The following is a 21,307-nucleotide window of genomic DNA, read 5'->3' on the forward strand; positions in this document are numbered from 1 at the left end:
CTATATGAATGCTTCCGACGATGTACCGGGATGTGCAATGAATCAAGAGTGACATGTATGAAAGAATTATGAACGGTGGCTTTGCCACAAATACGATGTCAACTACATGATCATGTAAAGCAATATGACAATGATGGAGCGTGTCATAATAATCGGAACGGTGGTAAGTTGCATGGCAATATATCTCAGAATGGCTATGAAAATGCCATGATAGGTAGGTATGGTGGCTGTTTTGAGGAAGGTATATGGTGGGTGTAGGATACCGGCGAAAAGTGCGCAGTATTAGAGAGGCTAGCAATGGTGGAAAGAAGAAAAGTGCGTATAATCCATGGACACAACATTACTCATAAAGAACTCCTATACTTATTGCAAAAATCTACAAATTATCAAAGCAAAGTATTACGCGCATGCTCCAAGGAGGATAGATTGGTAGGAAAAGACCATCGCTCATCCCCGACCGCCACTCATAAGGAAGACAATCAATAAATAAATTATGCTCCGACTTCATCACATAACGGTTCAGCATACGTGCATGCTACGGGAATCACAAACTTCAATGCAAGTATCTCTCAAATTCACAACTACTCAACTAGTATGACTCTAATATCACCATCTTTATATCTCAAAACAATCATCAATCATCAAACTTCTCTTAGTATTCAACACACTCATAAGAAAGTTTTTATTAATCTTGTATACCTAAAATATTAGGATTAGTTAAGCAAATTACCATGCTATTTAAGACTCTCAAAATAATATAAGTGAAGCATGAGAGATCAATAGTTTTTATAAAACAAATCCACCACCATGCTCTAAAATATATAAGTGAAGTACTAGAGCAAAACTATATAACTCAAAAGATATAAGTGAAGCACATAGAGTATTCTAATAATTTCCGAATCATGTGTGTCTCTCAAAAGGCGTGTACAACAAAGATGATTGTGGTAAACTAAAAATCAAATACTCAAATCATACAAGACGCTCCAAACAAAACATATATCATGTGGTGAATAAAAATATAGCTCCAAGTAAAGTTACCGATGGAAGTAGACGAAAGAGGGGTTGCCTTCCGAGGCATCCCCAAGCTTTGGCTTTTAGGTGTCCTTATATTATCTTGGGGGTGGCACGGGCATCCCCAAGCTTAGGCTCTTGCCACTCCTTGTTCCATAATCCATCAAATCCTTACCCAAAATTTGAAAAATTCACAACACAAAACTTAAAGTAGAAAATCTCGTGAGCTCCATTAGCGAAAGAAAACAAAATACCACTTCAAGGTACTGTAATGAACTCATTCTTTATTTATATTGGTGTTAAACCTACTATATTTCAACTTCTCTATGGTTTATAAACTATTTTACTAGCCATGGATTCATCAAAATAAGCAAACAACACACGAAAAACAGAATCTGTCAAAAACAGAACAGTCTGTACTAATCTGTAGCTAGCGCAAGATATGGAACCCCAAAAATTCTAAAATAAATTTCTGGACGTGAGTAATTTATATATTAATCATCTGCAAAAACAATGAACTAAATATCACTTTCCAAATAAAAATGGTACCAGTTCTCGTGAGCGCTAAAGTTTCTGTTTTTTACAGCAAGATTAACAAGACTTTCCCCAAGTCTTCTCAACGGTTCTACTTGGCACAAACACTAATTAAACACAAAAAACACAACCAAAACAGAGGCTAGATAAATTATTTATTACTAAATAGGAGCAAAAAGCAAGGAATAAAAATAAAATTGGGTTGCCTCCCAACAAGCGCTATCGTTTAACGCCCCTAGCTAGGCATAAAAAGCAAGGATAGATTTAGGTATTGCCATCTTTGGTAGGCAATCCATAAGTGGCTCTCATAATAGATTCATAAGGTTATTTAATTTTCTTTCTAGGAAAGTGTTCCATGCCTTTCCTTAACGGAAATTGGAATCTAATATTTCCTTTCTTTATATCAATAATTGCACCAATCGTTCTAAGAAAAGGTCTACCAAGAATAATAGGACATGAAGGATTGCAATCTATGTCAAGAACAATAAAATCTACGGGCACATAGTTCCTATTTGCAACAATAAGAACATCATTAATTCTTGCCATAGATTTCTTAATAGTGAAATCCGCAAGGTGCAAGTTTAAAGAGCAATCATCAAAATCACGGAAACCTAACAAATCACACAAAGTCTTTGGAATCGTGGAAACAATAGCACCCAAATCACACAAAGCATAGCATTCGTGATCTTTAATTTTAATTTTAATAGTTGGTTCCCACTCATCATAAAGTTTTCTAGGGATAGAAACTTCCAACTCAAGTTTTTCTTCATAAGATTGCATCAAAGCATCAACGATATGTTTGGTAAAAGCTTTATTTTGACTATAAGCACGAGGAGAATTTAGCATGGATTGCAACAAGGAAATACAATCTATCAAAGAGAAATTATCATAATTAAATTCCTTGAAATCCAAAATAGTGGGTTCATTACTATTTAAAGTTTTGACTTCTTCAATCCCACTTTTAACAATTTTAGCATCAAGATCTAAAAATCCGAATTTTTGGAACGCCTTCTAGGTAAAGGTGGATCATATTCAGTCCCATCATTATCAAGATTCATATTGCAAAACAAAGATTTAATAGGGGACACATCAATAACTTTTAGATCTTCATCTTTATTTTCCAGAAAATTTTCCGGCTTAGCGGCCATCTTATTAACTAAGGTGGCTTGCTTATCTGAAACTTCAGTAATTAACTTCTCAATATAAGCAATCTGAGATTTCAAACCATCAAATTCTTTAGACATCTCATCGAGCTCTTTATTCATATAACCCATAAAACTTTTTTGTTCTTTAAGCTCATTTCTAAAGAAGCTATTATGCTCAAATTGTAAAACTGTAAAACTCCTGACGTTGCTTTCGATCTCTTCTAACCTTTTAAGGTGAAGATCACCAAATCTAGGTAAAGCCATCGTGACAAGCAAGCAATCCAACACACAAGCAAACGAGGAACGGGCAAAAAAAGGCAAATAGAGAAAGAGAGGGAGGATAGAGAGAGAGAGAGGGCGAATAAAACGACAAAGGTGAAGTGGGGGAGAGGAAAACGAGAGGCAAATGGAAAATAATGTAATGCGGGAGATAAGGGTTTGTGATGGGTACATGGTATGTTGACTTTTGCGTAGACCTTGCCGGCAACGGCGCCAGAAATGGCTCGTTGTCGGGAGTTAAATCTTGACTTGACTTTGCGCGAACCTCCTCGGCAACGGCGCCAGAAATCCTTCTTGCTACCTCTTGAGCACTGCGTTGGTTTTCCCTTGAAGAGGAAAGGTTGATGCAGCAAAGTAGCATAAGTATTTCCCTCAGTTTTTGAGAACCAAGGTATCAATCCAGTAGGAGGCTATGCGTGAGTCCCTCGCACCTACACAAAACAAATAAATCCTCGCAACCAACGCGATAAGGGGTTGTCAATCCCTACACGGTCACTTACGAGAGTGAGATCTGATAGATATGATAAGATAATATTTTTGGTATTTTTATGATAAACATGCAAAGTAAAATAAAAGGCAATGAAAATAACTAAGTGTTGGAAGATTAATATGATGGAACATAGACCCGGGGGCCATAGGTTTCACTAGTTGCTTCTCTCAAGAGCATAAGTATTTTACGGTGGGTGAACAAATTACTGTTGAGCAATTGACAGAATTGAGCATAGTTATGAGAATATCTAGGTATGATCATGTATATAGGCATCATGTCCGAGACAAGTAGACCGACCCCTGCCTGCATCTACTACTATTACTCCACACATCGACTGATATCCAGCATGCATCTAGAGTATTAAGTTCATAAGAACAGAGTAATGTTTTAAGCAAGATGACATGATGTAGAGGGATAAATTCATGCAATGTGATAAAAACCCCATCTTGTTATCCTCGATGGAAACAATACAATACGTGCCTTGCTGCCCCTACTGTCACTGGGAAATGACACCGCAAGATTGAACCCAAAGCTAAGCACTTCTCCCATTGCAAGAAAGATCAATCTAGTAGGCCAAACCAAACTGATAATTCGAAGAGACTTGCAAAGATAACCAATCATACATAAAAGAATTCAGAGAAGATTCAAATATTGTTCATAGATAAACTTGATCATAAACCCACAATTCATCGGTCTCAACAAACACACCGCAAAAGAAGATTACATCGAATAGATCTCCACAAGAGAGGGGGAGAACTTTGTATTGAGATCAAAAAAGAGAGAGGAAGCCATCTAGCTGATACGTCTCCAACGTATCTGTAATTTTTGATTGCTCCATGCTATATTATCTACTGTTTTGGATGTTTATGGGCTTTATTATACACTTTTATATCATTTTTGGGACTAACCTATTAACCCAGAGCCCAGTGCCAGTTTCTGTTTTTACCTTGTTTTAGGGTTTCGAAGAAAAGTAAAATCAAACGGAGTCCAATTGACGTGAAACTTCACGGAACTCATTTTTGGAAGGAAAGAAGCCCAGAAGACTTGAAGTGCACGTAAGGGAAGCTTCGAGGAGGCCACGAGGTAGGGGGGCGCACCCACCCCCCTAGGGCGCGCCCTCCACCCTCGTGGGCCCCTCGTGCCCCCCTGACGTACTTCTTCCGCCTATATATCTCCATATACCCTAAAAACATCCGAGAGCACAATAGATCGGGAGTTTCGCCGCCAGAAGCCTCCGTAGCCACTGAAAACCAATCTAGACCCGTTCCGGCACCCTACCGGAGGGGGCAATCCCTCTCCAGTGGCCATCTTCATCAGCCCGGTGCTCCCCATGACGAGGAGGGAGTAGTTCTCCCTCGGGGCTGAGGGTATGTACCAGTAGCTATGTGTTTGATCTCCCTCTCTCTCTCTCCAGCGTTCTTGATTTGGCACGATCTTGATGTATCGCGAGCTTTGCTATTATACTTGGATCTTATGTTTCTCTTCCCCCTCTAATCTCTTGTAATGGATTGAGTTTTCCCCTTGAAGTAATCTTATCAGATTGAGTCTTTAAAGATTTGAGAACACTTGATGTATGTCTTGCCGTGCGTATCTGTGGTGACAATGGGATACCACGTGATTCACTTGATGTATGTTTTGGTGATCAACTTGCGGGTTCCGCCCATGAACCTATGCATAGGGGTTGGCACACGTTTTTGTCGTGATTCTCCGGTAGAAACTTTGGGGCACTCTTTGAGGTTCTATGTGTTGGTTGAATAGATGAATCTGAGATTGTGTGACACATATCGTATAATCATACCCACGGATACTTGAGATGACATTGGAGTATCTAGGTGACATTAGGGTTTTGGTTGATTTGTGTCTTAAGGTGTTATTCTAGTACGAACTCTAGGGCTGTTTGTGACACTTATAGGAATAGTCCAACGGATTGATTGGAAAGAATAACTTTGAGGTGGTTTCGTACCCTACCATAACCTATTCGTTTGTTCTCCGCTATTAGTGACTTTGGAGTGACTCTTTGTTGCATGTTGAGGGATAGTTATGTGATCCAATTATGTTAGTATTGTTGAGGGAACTTACACTAGTGAAAGTATGAACCTTAGGCCTTATTTCCACGCATTGCAATACCGTTTACGCTCACTTTTATCATTAGTTACCTTGCTGTTTTTATAATTTCAGATTACAAATACCTTTATCTACTATCCATATACCACTTGTATCACCATCTCTTCGCCGAACTAGTGCACCTATACAATTTACCATTGTATTGGGTGTGTCAGAGACACAAGAGGCTCTTTGTTATTTGGTTGCAAGGTTGCTTGAGAGAGACCATCTTCATCCTACGCCTCCTACGGATTGATAAACCTTAGGTCATCCATTTGAGGGAAATTTGCTACTGTCCTACAAACCTCTGCACTTGGAGGCCCAACAACGTCTACAAGAAGAAGTTTGTGTAGTAGACATCAAGATCTTTTCTGGCGCCGTTGCCGGGGAGGTGAGTGCTTGAAGGTATATCTTTAGATCTTGCAAGCGAGTCTTTTAATTTCTTGTTTTAGCACTAGTTTAGTTTATAAAAGAAAACTATAAAAAAATGGAATTAAGTTTGTCTCATACGCTTCACCTTTTTAATATCTTTCGTGAGTGTGATGGAAAGGATAATTGTGCTCAAGTGCTAGAAGAAGAAATCTATAAAATGTTTGGCACTAAATATTTGAATGATGAGCATGATTGCAATGTTGTTAGTACGAATTCTTTGAATATCCATGATACTAATGATGATTGCACTAGTTATGATGAAAATGTCTCCTATAAACATGTCAATTTTTGTGGAGTGCGTTGGGTTTGTAAGTACACACCAAATAGGGAAGATAGATATTGCAAGAGGCATAAGTACTTAGAAACTGAATTGTTGCAACAAAGTCTTGGTGATTGTGCTAAAAAATTCAATATTTTTCGCGCCCCTTGTGAACTTTGCAATGAACATGGTCATTTAAATCTCCAATGCAAATTGTTTCATAACCGAATCGCATCCAAAAATTGTGATAATTTGATTACCCTTGAGCATCATAAAGAGCTTAATCTTCTTTTGGGGTATGAGGAAAGGAAACATATAACTGAGGGTATTCCAAAGTTTAATCTTGATAGATTTCTTGATTTTGATCTAGAGAAAATTATATGTATTGTGTGGTGAATTGTATTGAAAATCCTTATATTGCCAACTACATAAAGAAAAGAAAACAAATAGAAGATGAAGAGAATACTAATGAAAGGGAAGAGGCTTCCCAATACCCTCCTATTATTTCTTATGATGAATCAGGTAACGAGGAGGAGCCTCCTATTCAACCAATCTCATTAATAAGGAGCTCCAAAAAGAGGATTGAACCCACACATGATGTGGTGAAGAAGAAGAAAAGAAAAATGAAGAGAGGTAAAAAGATATCTCTCCCAAATAATGCTGCTCATATTACTATTGTGCCTCATGAAAATATAATTGTGGAAGATAATGATACTTCTTATGATCTTGAAAATCTTTTTGGCGCTTGCTTGGAAGAATATGATAATTGCTATACTGTTGGTGCTATCCATACTATTAATGATGAGAGTGATTATGCTTATGATATGAAAAGGCCCAAGCTTGGGGATGCTATGTGATGACCCACAAGTATAGGCGATCTATCGTAGTCCTTTCGATAAGTAAGAGTGTCGAACCCAACGAGGAGCAGAAGGAAATGATAAGCGGTTTTTAGCAAGGTATTCTCTACAAGTACTGAAATAAGTGGTAACAGATAGTTTTGTGATAAGATAATTGTAACGAGCAACAAGTAACAAAAGTAAATAAAGTGCAGCAAGATGGCCCAATCCTTTTTGTAGCAAAGGACAAGCCGGAATAAACTCTTATAATAGGAAAAGCGCTCCCGTGGACACATGGGAATATCGTCAAGCTAGTTTTCATCACGTTCATATGATTCGCGTTCGATACTTTGATAATTTAATATGTGGGTGGACCCGTTCTTGGGTGCTGTTCTTACTTGAACAAGCATCCCACTTATGATTAACCTCTATTGCAAGCATCCACAACTACAACAAAAGTATTAAGGTAAACCTAACCATAGCATGAAACATGTGGATCCAAATCAGCCCCTTACGAATCAACGCATAAACTAGGGTTTAAGCTTCTGTCACTCTAGCAACCCATCATCTACTTATTACTTCCCAATGCCTTCCTCTAGGCCCAAATAATGGTGAAGTTTTATGTAGTCGACGTTCACATAACACCACTAGAGGCTAGACAACATACATCTTATCAAAATATCAAACGAATACCAAATTCACATGACTACTAATAGCAAGACTTCTCCCTTGTCCCCAGGAACAAACATAAGTACTCACAAAGCATATTCATGTTCATAATCAGAGGGGTAATAATATGCATATAGGATCTGAACACATGATCTTCCACCAAATAAACCAACTAGCATCAACTACAAGGAGTAATCAACACTACTAGCAACCTACTAGCACCAATCCCGGACTTTGAGACAAGAATTGGATACAAGAGATGAACTAGGGTTTGGAGATGAGATGGTGCTGGTGAAGATGTTGATGGAGATTGCCCTCTCCCGATGAGAGGAGCGTTGGTGATGACGATGGTGATGATTTCCCCCTCCCGGAGGGAAGTATCCCCGGCAGAACAGCTCTGCCGGAGCTCTAGATTGGTTCCGCCAAGGTTCTGCCTCGTGGCGGCGGAGTCTCGTCCCGAAAAGTTCCTTCTTATTTTTTTCTCATCGAAAGACCTCATATAGGAGAAGATGGACGTCGGAGAGCCACCAGGGGGCCCACGAGGTAGGGCGGCGCGCCCTAGGTGGGGGGGGGGCACCCTTGTGAGTAGGGTGTGGGCCCCCTGGCCTTCATATTTGGCGAGGATTTTTCTTTATTTATTTTAAGATGTTCCGTGGAGTTTCAGGACTTTTGGAGTTGCGCAGAATAGGTCTATAATATTTTCTCCTTTTCCAGCCCAGAATTCCAGCTGCCGGCATTTTCCCTCCTTATGTAAACCTTGTAAAATAAGAGAGAATAGCCATAAGTATTGTGACATAAAGTGAAATAACAGTCCATAATGCAATAAATATCGATATAAAAGCATGATGCTAAATGGACGTATCACCTCCCCCAAGCTTAGACCTCGCTTGTCCTCAAGCGAAAAGCCGATAACAATAAATATGTCCTCATGTTTAGAGGTAGAGGCGTCGATAAAAATAAAATATGGACATGAAGGCATCATGATTATTCTCATAACAACAACATATATAGATTTTGTCATATGATTACTTATGTTCAAGTGATGATCTATTCACAATGCAAAAGTATAGATCATAAACCTTATTGGGCTCCGACAAACTATAATCTCAGTCATTGAAGCAATTGCAATTTATCATAACATCGGAAAGAGTCTATGTCAGAGCTAAAAAGCAAGTCCACATACTCAACTATCATTTAGTCCTCCATAATTGCTAACACTCACGTAATACTTGTGGTTACGGAGTTTTAATTGGACACAGAGAAAGATAGGGGCTTATAGTTTTGCCCCACAACCTTTTACCTCAAGGGTAATGTCAACAATAATGGTTCCTGCTCCCCTACATCCAATTATATATATATATATATCATGTTCTTTCCAACATGCTGAGCTTGCCAAAGGATAAAATGAAAAAGAAAAGGTGAAGATCACCATGACTCTTGCATAAGGTAGAAGATAATAATAAGGATAGGCCCTTCGCAGAGGGAAGCAGAGGTTGCCATGCGCTTTTATGGTTGGATGCATAAAATCTCAATGTGAAAGAACGTCACTTTATATTGCCCCTTGTGATATGAACCTTTATTATGCAGTCCGTCGCTTTTATTACTTCCACATCACAAGATCGTATAAAGCTTATTTCTCCCACACCAATCAATCATACATATTTAGAGCAATTTTTATTGCTTTGCACCGATGACAACTTACTTGAAGGATCTTACTCAATCCATAGGTAGATATGGTGGACTCTCATGGCAAAACTGGTTTAAGGGTATTTGGAAGCACAAGTAGTATTTCTACTTGGTGCTGAGAATTTGGCTAGCATGAGGGGGAAAGGCAAGCTCAACAAGTTAGAGGATCCATGACAACATACTTTATCTTAGATATAAGAAAGACATAACTCATTACGTTGTCTTCCTTGTCCAATCATCAACTCTTTAGCATGTCATATTTTAATGAGTGCTCCCAATCATAAAAGATGTCAATGATAATATATCTATATGTGAAAACCTCTCTTCCCTTATTACTTCCTATTAATTGCAACAATGACCAAAGCTATGTTTGCCAACTCCCAACAACTTTTAATCATCATACTCTTTCTATGTGAAGTCATTACTCTCAATAAGATCAATATGAACTTTTTGTTTCTTTTTATTCTTTTTCTCTTTTCTTTTATTCACCCAAGATCATGGCAAAATAATCAAGCCCTTGACTCAACACTAATCTTTATTATATATAGCTCACGGACTCGATTACAAAGAGAGATCATAAAGCAAGCTCAAAACTAGATCATGCCATAAACTTTATTCTACTAGATCAAGATACTACTAATAGGATTGAACTAAGAAAAACGGTTAAGATAGGAGTTGTGATTGTGATACGATACCGGGGCACCTCCCCCAAGCTTGGCAGTTGCCAAGGGGAGTGCCCATACCCATGTGATTATATCTCCTTTGTTGTCGGTGTAATATTCTTGGCGATGATTCCCCTCAAGATGCGGCTCTCCTCCTCGAGCTTATTGACTTGCTGTTTGAGGCCCATTATTTCCTTACGAAGCTTTCCTGTGACAGCTAAAGCTCCTTGCACCCAAGGGTGTTGCATAGCTGCGGGAGAACAAGTGACACTCCTCTTCATATTTTCATAAGAAAGAAATCTAACATTAGAAGGGATAACCGAGTTTGGAATAGCTGAGCGCTGTAGTTCCCCCATCATGAACCTAGTTCGGAGGCGACAGGTGACTTCTTGTTCCTCCATGGCATCTACTCTCATCAAGTCAGCCTCCATCTCTTCCTCCGTTGCTGGCCCAAAATGGTCAGCGTCGGTGTTTGCCCTTGGTTCTGGTGCCGGATTAGATACCCGGCTCTCCCCGATTGACTCTTGAGAAGACATCTTGCTCTAATCTGCAGCAACAATAGCTCGAAAACAAAAACAGAGGAGGTTTGCGTGATACGGGAGTCAAAACCTTTGGGAGAATATATAATGAATTTTTACCGACCAAAATACGTATCGTGCTAGAAAACGGAGTCCGGAAGGCACACGAGGTGCTCACGGGGTAGGGGGGCGCACCCAGGGGGGTAGGGCGCGCCCACCACCCTCGTGGGGCCCTCGTGTCCTTCCCCGGCTGCTACTTATTTTTCTATTTTTCTAAATATTCCAAAACGGAGAAATATTGCCTTAAAAATTGTTTTGGAGTCGGTTTACTTATCGTACCATATACCTATTCCTTTTCGGAGTCTGAAACGTTCCGGAAAGTGTCTCTTATGTATTCCTCCAGGGTTACGGTTTCAATAATATTGGTTTCAACATTTATGGGATTACCTGAGATATAATGTTTAATTCTTTGACCGTTTACCTCCTTCGGATTTGTGCCCTCGAAGTTGTTGATTTTTATGGCACCGGAACGATAGACCTCTTCGATAACACAGGGGCCTTCCCATTTAGAGAGAAGTTTTCCTGCAAAAAATCTTAAACGAGAGTTGTATAGCAATACATAATCACCTACATTAAACTCACGCTTTTGTATCCTTTTGTCATGCCACTTCTAACTTTTTCTTTAAACAACTTGGCATTTTCATAAGCTTGGGTTCTCCATTCATCAAGTGAGCTAATATCAAATAACCTCTTCTCACTGGCAAGTTTAAAATCATAGTTAAGCTCTTTAATAGCCCAATATGCCTTATGTTCTAGTTCGAGAGGTAAGTGACATGCTTTTCCATAAACCATTTTATACGGAGACATACCCATAGGATTTTTATATGCAGTTCTATAAGCCCATAATGCATCATCAAGTTTCTTGGACCAATTCTTTCTAGACCTATTAACAGTCTTTTGCAAAATTAATTTGAGCTCTCTATTGCTCAACTCTACTTGACCACTAGACTGTGGGTGATAAGGAGATGCAATTCTATGATTAACATCATATTTAGCAAGCATTTTACGAAAAGCACCATGAATAAAGTGTGAACCACCATCAGTCATTAAATATCTAGGGACTCCAAACCTCGGAAAAATAACTTCCTTAAGCATTTTAATAAAAGTGTTATGATCAGCACTACTAGTTGGAATAGCTTCTACCCACTTAGTAACGCAATCAACAGCAACTAAAATATGTGTGTATCCATTAGAGGCAGGAAAAGGTCCCATATAATCAAAGCCCCAAACATCAAACGGTTCAATAACAAGAGAATAATTCATAGGCATTTCTTGACGTCTACTAATATTACCAATTCTTTGACATTCATCACAAGACAAGACAAACTTATGGGCATCCTTGAAGAGAGTAGGCCAATAAAAACCAGATTGCAATACCTTATGTGCAGTTCTATCTCCAGCGTGGTGTCCTCCATAAGCCTCGGAATGACACTTGCATAGGATATGTTCCTGTTCATGCTCAGGTACACAACGTCTAGTAACACCATCTACTCCTTCTTTATAAATATGTGGGTCATCCCAAAAGTAATTCTTAAATCATAGAAAAACTTTTTCTTTTGTTGGTATGTGAAGCTAGGTGGTATAAATTTAGCAACAATATAATTAGCATAATCAGAATACCATGGAGTACTACGAGAAGTACTTATAACATTTAATTGTTCATCAGGAAAGCTATCATTAATAGGTAGTGGGTCATCAAGAATATTTTCTAACCTAGACAAGTTGTCTGCAACGGGGTTCTCAGCTCCCTTTCTATCAACAATATGCAAATCAAATTCTTGTAGCAAGAGAACCCATCTAATAAGTCTAGGTTTAGCATCTTTCTTTTCCATAAGATATTTAATAGCAGCATGATCAGTTTGAATAGTTACTTTAGAATTAACAATATAAGATCTGAACTTACCACAAGCAAATACAACTGCTAAAAGATCTTTTTCAGTAGTAGCATAATTTCTTTGAGCATTGTCTAGAGTCTTACTAGCATAATGAATAAAATTTAATTTCTTATCAACTCTTTGCCCTAGAACAGCACCTACAACATAATCACTAGCATCACACATAATTTCAAAGGGTAAATTCCAATCAGGTGGGTGAACAACAGGTGCGGAGACTAATGCTTTCTTAAGTATTTCAAATGCTTCTAGACAATCATCATCAAATACAAATGGTATGTCTTTTTGCAATAAATTAGTCAGAGGCCGAGAAATTTTTGAGAAGTCCTTAATGCACCTCCTATAAAATCCGGCATGACCAAGGAAACTTCTTATACCTTTGATGTCCTTGGGACATGGCATCTTTTCAATAGCATCAACCTTGGCTTTATCAACTTCAATACCTCTTTCAGAAACTTTGTGCCCCAAGACAATACCTTTATTAACCATAAAGTGGCACTTTTCCCAATTCAAAACAAGATTAGTTTCTTCACATCTCTGCAAAACTCGATCAAGATTGCTCAAGCAATCATCAAAAGAGGAACCATAGACGGAAAAATCGTCCATGAAAACCTCACAAATCTTTTCACAAAAGTCAGAGAATATAGCCATCATGCATCTTTGAAAGGTAGCAGGTGCATTACATAAACCAAAAGGCATGCGTCTATAAGCAAAAGTACCAAAAGGGCATGTAAAAGTAGTCTTTGATTGATCTCTAGCCGACACAGGTATTTGAGAGAAACCAGAATAACCATCTAGAAAGCAATGGTGTGTATGTTTGCATAATCTTTCTAGCATTTGATCAATAAAAGGTAAGGGGTAATGATCTTCCTTAGTAGCTTTATTTAATTTGCGGAAATCAATTACCATCCTATAACCTGTGATAATTCTTTGTGGAATCAATTCATCTTTATCATTAGGAACAACAGTAATACCTCCCTTCTTAGGGAAACAATGGACAGGACTTACCCACTCACTATCAGCAATGGGATAGATTATATTTGCCTCCAGAAGCTTTAGTATTTCTTTTATTACCACTTCTTTCATTTTAGGATTCAGACATCGTTGAGGATCACGAACTGGTTTGGCATCTGCTTCCAGATTTATTTTATGTTGACATAGAGTGGGACTAATGCCCTTAAGATCATCAAGAGTATATCCTATAGCAGCACGATGCTTCTTCAGAATTTTCAATAATCTTTCTTCTTCATGCTCTGAAAGGTTAGCACTAATAATAACATGATATATCTTCTTTTCATCAAGATAATCATATTTAAGATTATCAGGCAACGGTTTAAGCTCAAACACGGGATCACCCTTGGGTGGAGGAGGATCCCCTAAGATTTCAACAGGCAAATTGTGTTGCAGAATAGGTTCCTGTTTAAAGAATACTTCATCTATTTCCCTTCTTTCATTCATGAACATATCATTTTCATGGTCTAGCAAATAGTGTTCTAAAGGATCACCAGGAGGTACGGCAATAGAAGTAAGACCAATAATTTCATCCTTACTAGGCAATTCTTCCTCACGATGTTGTTTACTAAATTTAGAGAAATTAAACTCATGAACCATACCATCCAAGCCAACAGTAACAACATTCTTTTTGCAATCTATGGTAGCATTGACAGTATTTAAGAAGGGTCTACCAAATATAATGGGACAAAAGCTATCTTGCGGAGAAGTAAGAACAAGAAAATCAGCAGGATATTTAGTTTTCCCACACAAGACTTCAACATCTCTAACAATTCCAATTGGTGAAATAGTATCTCTATTGGCAAGTTTAATTGTGACATCAATACCTTCTAACTCAGCAGGTGCAATTTCATTCTTAATTTCTTCGTATAAAGTATGCGGTATAACACTAGCACTCGCACCCATATCACATAAGCCATGATAACAATGATCTCCTATTTTAACAGAGATAACAGGCACGCCTACCACAGGTCTATGTTTATCTCTAGCACAAGGTTTAGCAATTCTAGCAGTTTCACCTTCGAATTGAATAACATGCCCATCAATATTATCAGACAAGAGATCTTTAACAATAGCAATATTAGGTTCTACTTTAACTTGCTCAGTGGGTGTATAAGTTCTAATATTGCTTTTACCAACAACAGTTGAAGCTTTAGCATGATCCTTTACTCTAACAGGGAAAGGTGGTTTCTCAATATAAGAAGTAGGAACAATAGGATCATTATAAGTGACAGTCTTTTCTTCAACTTTAATAGGTGCAACTACTTTTACTTCTATGGGAGGATGATATTTAAACCACTTCTCCTTAGGGAGATCAACATAAGTAGCAAAAGATTCACAGAAAGAAGCTACTATCTCAGAGTCAAGTCCATATTTAGTGCTAAACTTACGGAAAATATCGGTGTCCATAAAAGATTTAACACAATCAAACTTAGGTGTCATAGCTGACTCCTTACCTTCATCGAGGTCCCAATCTTCAGAGTTGCGTTTAATTCTATCCAATAAATTCCATCTGAATTCAATAGTCTTCATCATAAAAGAGCCAGCACAAGAAGTATCAAGCATGGTTTGATTATTATGAGAAAGTCGAGCATAAAAACTTTGCATAATTATTTCTCTCGAGAGCTCATGATTGGGCATGAGTATAACATTGATTTAAGCCTCCCCCAAGCTTGAGCGATGCTTTCTCCTTTGTGAGGCCAGAAATTATATATATAATTGCGATCATGATGAACAAGATGCATAGGGTAATACTTTTGATGAAATTCCAGCTTCAATCTTTTATAGTCCCATGATCTCATATCATCACATAGCCTATACCATATCAATGCGTCTCGCTTCAAAGATAAAGGGAAGACCTTCTTCTTAGCACCATCATCGGGTATACCTGCAAGCTTAAATAATCCACAAACTTCATCCACATATGTTAAGTGCTCATCAGGACGCTTTGTTCCATCTCCTGTAAAAGGGTTAGCTAACAGTTTTTCCATCATATCCGAAGGAAATTCAAAAGGAGTTTCATTTTCAATAGGTTCAGTAGGTTGAGGAGCAACTCTTTGCTCTACTGGACGGGGTGAGGATACCCCGAACAAGCCCCTCAGAGAATTACTTTCCATAGTAGCAAGTGACTGTAAATTTCAGCACACTATAAATTTTTCCTTACAAAATTCCACCTACCAAAGGCGCTACACTCCCCGGGAACGGAGCCAGAAAAGAGTCTTGATGACCCACAAGTATAGGGGATCTATCGTAGTCCTTTCGATAAGTAAGAGTGTCGAACCCAATGAGGAGCAGAAGGAAATGATAAGCGGTTTTCAGCAAGGTATTCTCTACAAGTACTGAAATAAGTGGTAACAGATAGTTTTGTGATAAGATAATTGTAACGAGCAACAAGTAACAAAAGTAAATAAAGTGCAGCAAGATGGCCCAATCCTTTTTGTAGCAAAGGACAAGCCGGAATAAACTCTTATAATAGGAAAAGCGCTCCCGTGGACACATGGGAATATCGTCAAGCTAGTTTTCATCACGTTCATATGATTCGCGTTCGATACTTTGATAATTTAATATGTGGGTGGACCCGTTCTTGGGTGCTGTTCTTACTTGAACAAGCATCCCACTTATGATTAACCTCTATTGCAAGCATCGCAACTACAACAAAAGTATTAAGGTAAACCTAACCATAGCATGAAACATGTGGATCCAAATCAGCCCCTTACGAAGCAACGCATAAACTAGGGTTTAAGCTTCTGTCACTCTAGCAACCCATCATCTACTTATTACTTCCCAATTCCTTCCTCTAGGCCCAAATAATGGTGAAGTGTTATGTAGTCGACGTTCACATAACACCACTAGAGGCTAGACAACATACATCTTATCAAAATATCAAACGAATACCAAATTCACATGACTACTAATAGCAAGACTTCTCCCTTGTCATCAGGAACAAACGTAATTACTCACAAAGCATATTCATGTTCATAATCAAAGGGGTAATAATATGCATATAGGATCTGAACATATGATCTTCCACCAAATAAACCAACTAGCATCAACTACAAGGAGTAATCAACACTACTAGCAACCTACTAGCACCAATCCCGGACTTTGAGACAAGAATTGGATACAAGAGATGAACTAGGGTTTGGAGATGAGATGGTGCTGGTGAAGATGTTGATGGAGATTGCCCTCTCCCGATGAGAGGAGCGTTGGTGATGACGATGGTGATGATTTCCCCCTCCCGGAGGAAAGTATCCCCGGCAGAACAGATCTGCCAGAGCTCTAGATTGGTTCCGCCAAGGTTCCGCGTCGTGGCGGCGGAGTCTCGTCCCGAAAAGTTCCTTCTTATTTTTTTTCTCATCGAAAGACCTCATATAGGAGAAGATGGACGTCGGAGAGCCACCAGGGGGCCCACGAGGTAGGGGGCGCGCCCTAGGGGGGTGCCCCCACCCTCGTGAGCAGGGTGTGGGCCTCCTGGCCTTCATCTTTGGCGAGGATTTTTCTTTATTTATTTTAAGATGTTCCGTGGAGTTTCAGGACTTTTGGAGTTGCGCAGAATAGGTCTCTAATATTTTCTCCTTTTCCAGCCCAGAATTCCAGCTGCCGACATTCTCCCTCCTTATGTAAACCTTGTAAAATAAGAGAGAATAGCCATAAGTATTGTGACATAAAGTGAAATAACAGTCCATAATGCAATAAATATCGATATAAAAGCATGATGCAAAATGGACGTATCACTATGTTTGATGAAGATGATGTTTTTGAGAATATATTTGCTGCAATTAATGTTTGTCGCAAGCTTGGGGATGCTACGCTTAATGAAGATGATATTTTTAGTATCCCAAGTTTTGATATGCAAATTTATAATGATAATAACATGCCTCCTACTTATGATAATTATTGTGATGATACATATGCTATAAAAAGTAGTGAGGATTATATTTATAAAACTTGTCATGATTATGGTTACCCCTTTTCTTAACATTACTCTTTTAATGTGGAAAAAATTTATAGTATCCAAGTCTCTTATGATACTCCCACTATCCCGAATAAGAAGAATTTTGCTTATGTGGAGAGTAATAAAATTTCTATGCTTGTAGATCATGAAAAGAATGCCTTAGGTGCTAGTTATATTGTTGAATTTATTCATGATGCTACTGAAAATTATTATGAGGGATGAATATATGCTTGTAGGAATTGCAATAATATCAAGTTTCCTCTCTATGTGCTTAAAGTTTCGAAGTTATGCTTGTTTTGCTTTCCTATGGTAGTTGATTATTGTTCCCATAAGTTGTTTTCTCACAAAATCCCTATGCACAGGAAGTGGGTTAGACTTAAATGTGCTAGTCATATTGTTCATGATGCTCTCTTTATATTTCAATTCTTATCTTTTATGTGAGCATCATTGAAATCATCATGCCTAGCTAGGGGCATTAAACGATATCGCTTGTTGGGAGGCAACCCAATCCTATTCTTGTCCTTTGATTTTTGTTCCTGTTTAGTAATAAATAATTCATATAGCCTCTGTTTATATGTGGTTTTATGCTTTTAATTAGTGTTTGTGCCAAGTAGAACCTTTGGGAAGACTTGGGGAAAGTCTTGTTGATCATGCTGTAAAAAACAGAAACTTTAGCGCTCACGAGAATTGCTGCCATTTTTATTTGGAGAGTGCTATTTAGTTAATTCTTGTTGCAGATGATTAATAGATAAATTAATCAGGTCCAGAAAGTTATTTGAGAATTTTATGAGTTCCAGAAGTATACGTTTGATCCAGATTACTACAGACTGTTCTGTTTTCGACAGATTCTTCTTTTCGTGTGTTGTTTGCTTATTTTAATGAATCTATGGCTAGTAAAATAGTTTATAAACCACAGAGAAGTTGGAATACAGTATGTTTAACACCAATATAAATAAAGAATGAGTTCATTACAGTACCTTGAAGTGGTGATTTATTTTCTTATACTAACGGAGCTTACGAGTTTTCTGTTAAGTTTTGTGTTGTGAAGTTTTCAAGTTTTGGGTAAGGATTCGATGGACTATGGAATAAGGAGTGGCAAGAGCCTAAGCTTGGGGATTCCCAAGGCACACCAAGGTAATATTCAAGGATAGCCAAGAGCCTAAGCTTGGGGATGCCCCAGAAGGCATCCCCTCTTTCGTCTTCGTTCATCGGTAACTTTACTTGGAGCTATATTTTTATTCACCACATGATATGTGTTTTGCTTGGAGCGCCAATTTATTTTGTTAGGATTTGCTTGCTTTTATTTATAACAATGTTTTTCATCTTTTATTTCAATAAAAGTGGCATTGATAGCCTTTACTATGCGTATGTTAGAAGTCCACATGTTGCTGTTTGAAAACAGAAAGTTTACCGCTGTTGCAATAATTCCCTAGAAAATTCAGAATGTGATAAAATGTTGAAACCTTTTGCATATTAAGATCTCATAAAGTTACTACAGTGGGAATTTTCTTTCATAATTTTTGGAGCTAGGGAAGTATGGATGTTGCAGCATTCTTTACAGACTATCCTGTTTAGGCAGATTGCTGTTATGTTTGCATTGTTTGCATATGTTTGCTTCTTTAATGATTCTATTTGAGGATAGGACTATTAAATATGCAGATGCATTTAGTATGAAATGTTGAATAATATTTTTAGTGTTTTGCTACAGTAGAGTATGATAAGGTTTTTGCAATGGTTTATACTAACTTATCTCACAAGTCCTTGTTGAGTTTTGTGTGGATGAAGCTTTTGAGATTTAGGGAGACCGTTATATGAGAGGAATTAAGGAGACACAAAAGCTCAAGCTTGGGGATGCCCAAGGCATATCAAGATAATATTTCAAGAAGTCTCAAGAATCTAAGCTTGGGGATGCCCCGGTTGGCATCCCACCTTTCTTCTTCAACAACTATCGGTTAGTTTCGGTTGTTCCTAAGTTTTTACTTCTTCACATGATGTTTGCCATTCTTAGAGTGTCATTTTATTTTGCTTTGCTTGCTGTTTGAATAAAATACCAAGATCTGAAATTCTTAAATGTTAGAGAGTCTTCACATAGTTGCATAATTATTCAACTACTCATTGATCTTCACTTATATCTTTCGGTGTAGTTTGTCGTTTGCTCCAGTGCTTCACTTATATCTTCTTAGAGTACAGTGGTTGTATTATAGAAATAGATGAACTCTCATGCTTCACTTATATCATTTGAGAGTCTTAATAGCATGGTAATTTGCCTAAAATCCTAATATGCTAGGTATTCAAGAATAATAAAACTTTCTTATGAGTGTGTTGAATACTAAGAGAAGTTTGATGCTTGATGATTGTTTTGAGATATGGGGGTAATAATATCAAAGTCGTGCTAGTTGAGTAGTTGTGAAATTGAGAAATGCTTGTGCTGAAGTTTGCAAGTCCCGTAGCATGCACGCATGGTAAACGTTGTGTAACAAATTTGAAACATGAGGTGTTATTTGATTGTCCTCCTTATGAGTGGCGGTCGGGGACGAGCGATGGTCTTTTCCTACCAATCTATCCCCTAGGAGCATGCGCGTAGTGCCGAGGTTTTTGATGACTTGTAGATTTTTGCAATAAGTATGTGAGTTCTTTATGACTAATGTTGAGTCCATGGATTATACGCACTCTCACCCTTCCATCCTTGCTAGCCTCTTCGGTACCGTGCATTGCCCTTTCTCACATTGAGAGTTGGCGCAAACTTCTCCGGTGCATCCAAACCCCGTGATATGATACGCTCTTTCACACATAAACCTCCTTATATCTTCCTCAAAACAGCCACCATACCTACCTATTATGTCATTTCCATAGCCATTCCGAGATATATTGCCATGCAACTTTCCATCATTCCGTTCATCATGACACATTCATCATTGTCATATTGCTTAGCATGATCATGTAGTTGACATAGTATTTGTGGCAAAGCCACCGTTCATAATTCTTTCATACATGTCACTCTTGGTTCATTGCATATCCCGGTACACCGCCGGAGGCATTCATATAGAGTCATCTTTGTTCTAGTATCGAGTTGTAATCATTGAGTTGTAAATAAATAGAAGTGTGATGATCATCATTATTAGAGCATTGTCCCAAGTGAGGAAAAAAAGAAAGGCCATAAAAAAGAGAAGGCCCAAAAAAGAGAAAGGCCATAAAAAACGGGAAAGGCCCAAAAAATGAGAGAAAAAGAGAGAAGGGACAATGTTACTATCCTTTTACTACACTTGTGCTTCAAAGTAGCACCATGATCTTCATAGTAGAGAGTCTCTCATGTTATCACTTTCATATACTAGTGGGAATTTTTCATTATAGAACTTGGCTTGTATATTCCAACAATGGGCCTCCTCAAGTGCCCTAGGTCTTCGTGAGCAAGCAAGTTGGATGCACACCCACTTAGTTTCTTTTGTTGAGCTTTCATACATTTATAGCTCTAGTGCATCCGTTGCATGGCAATCCCTACTCCTTGCATTAACATCAATCGGTGGGCATCTCCATAGCCCATTGATTAGCCACGTTGATGTGAGACTTTCTCCTTTTTTTGTCTTCTCCACATAACCCCATTCAATATTCTATTCCACCCATAGTGCTATGTCCATGGCTCGCGCTCATATATTGCGTGAAAGTTTATAGGTTTGAGATTACTAAAGTATGAAACAATTGCTTGGCTTGTCATCGGGGTTGTGCATGATGAGAGCATTCTTGTGTGACGAAAATGAAACATGACTA

Source organism: Triticum urartu, chromosome 7A (assembly GCF_056163025.1).
Source record: "Triticum urartu cultivar PI428250 chromosome 7A, HENAU_Tu73, whole genome shotgun sequence".
Classification (NCBI taxonomy): domain Eukaryota; kingdom Viridiplantae; phylum Streptophyta; class Magnoliopsida; order Poales; family Poaceae; genus Triticum; species Triticum urartu.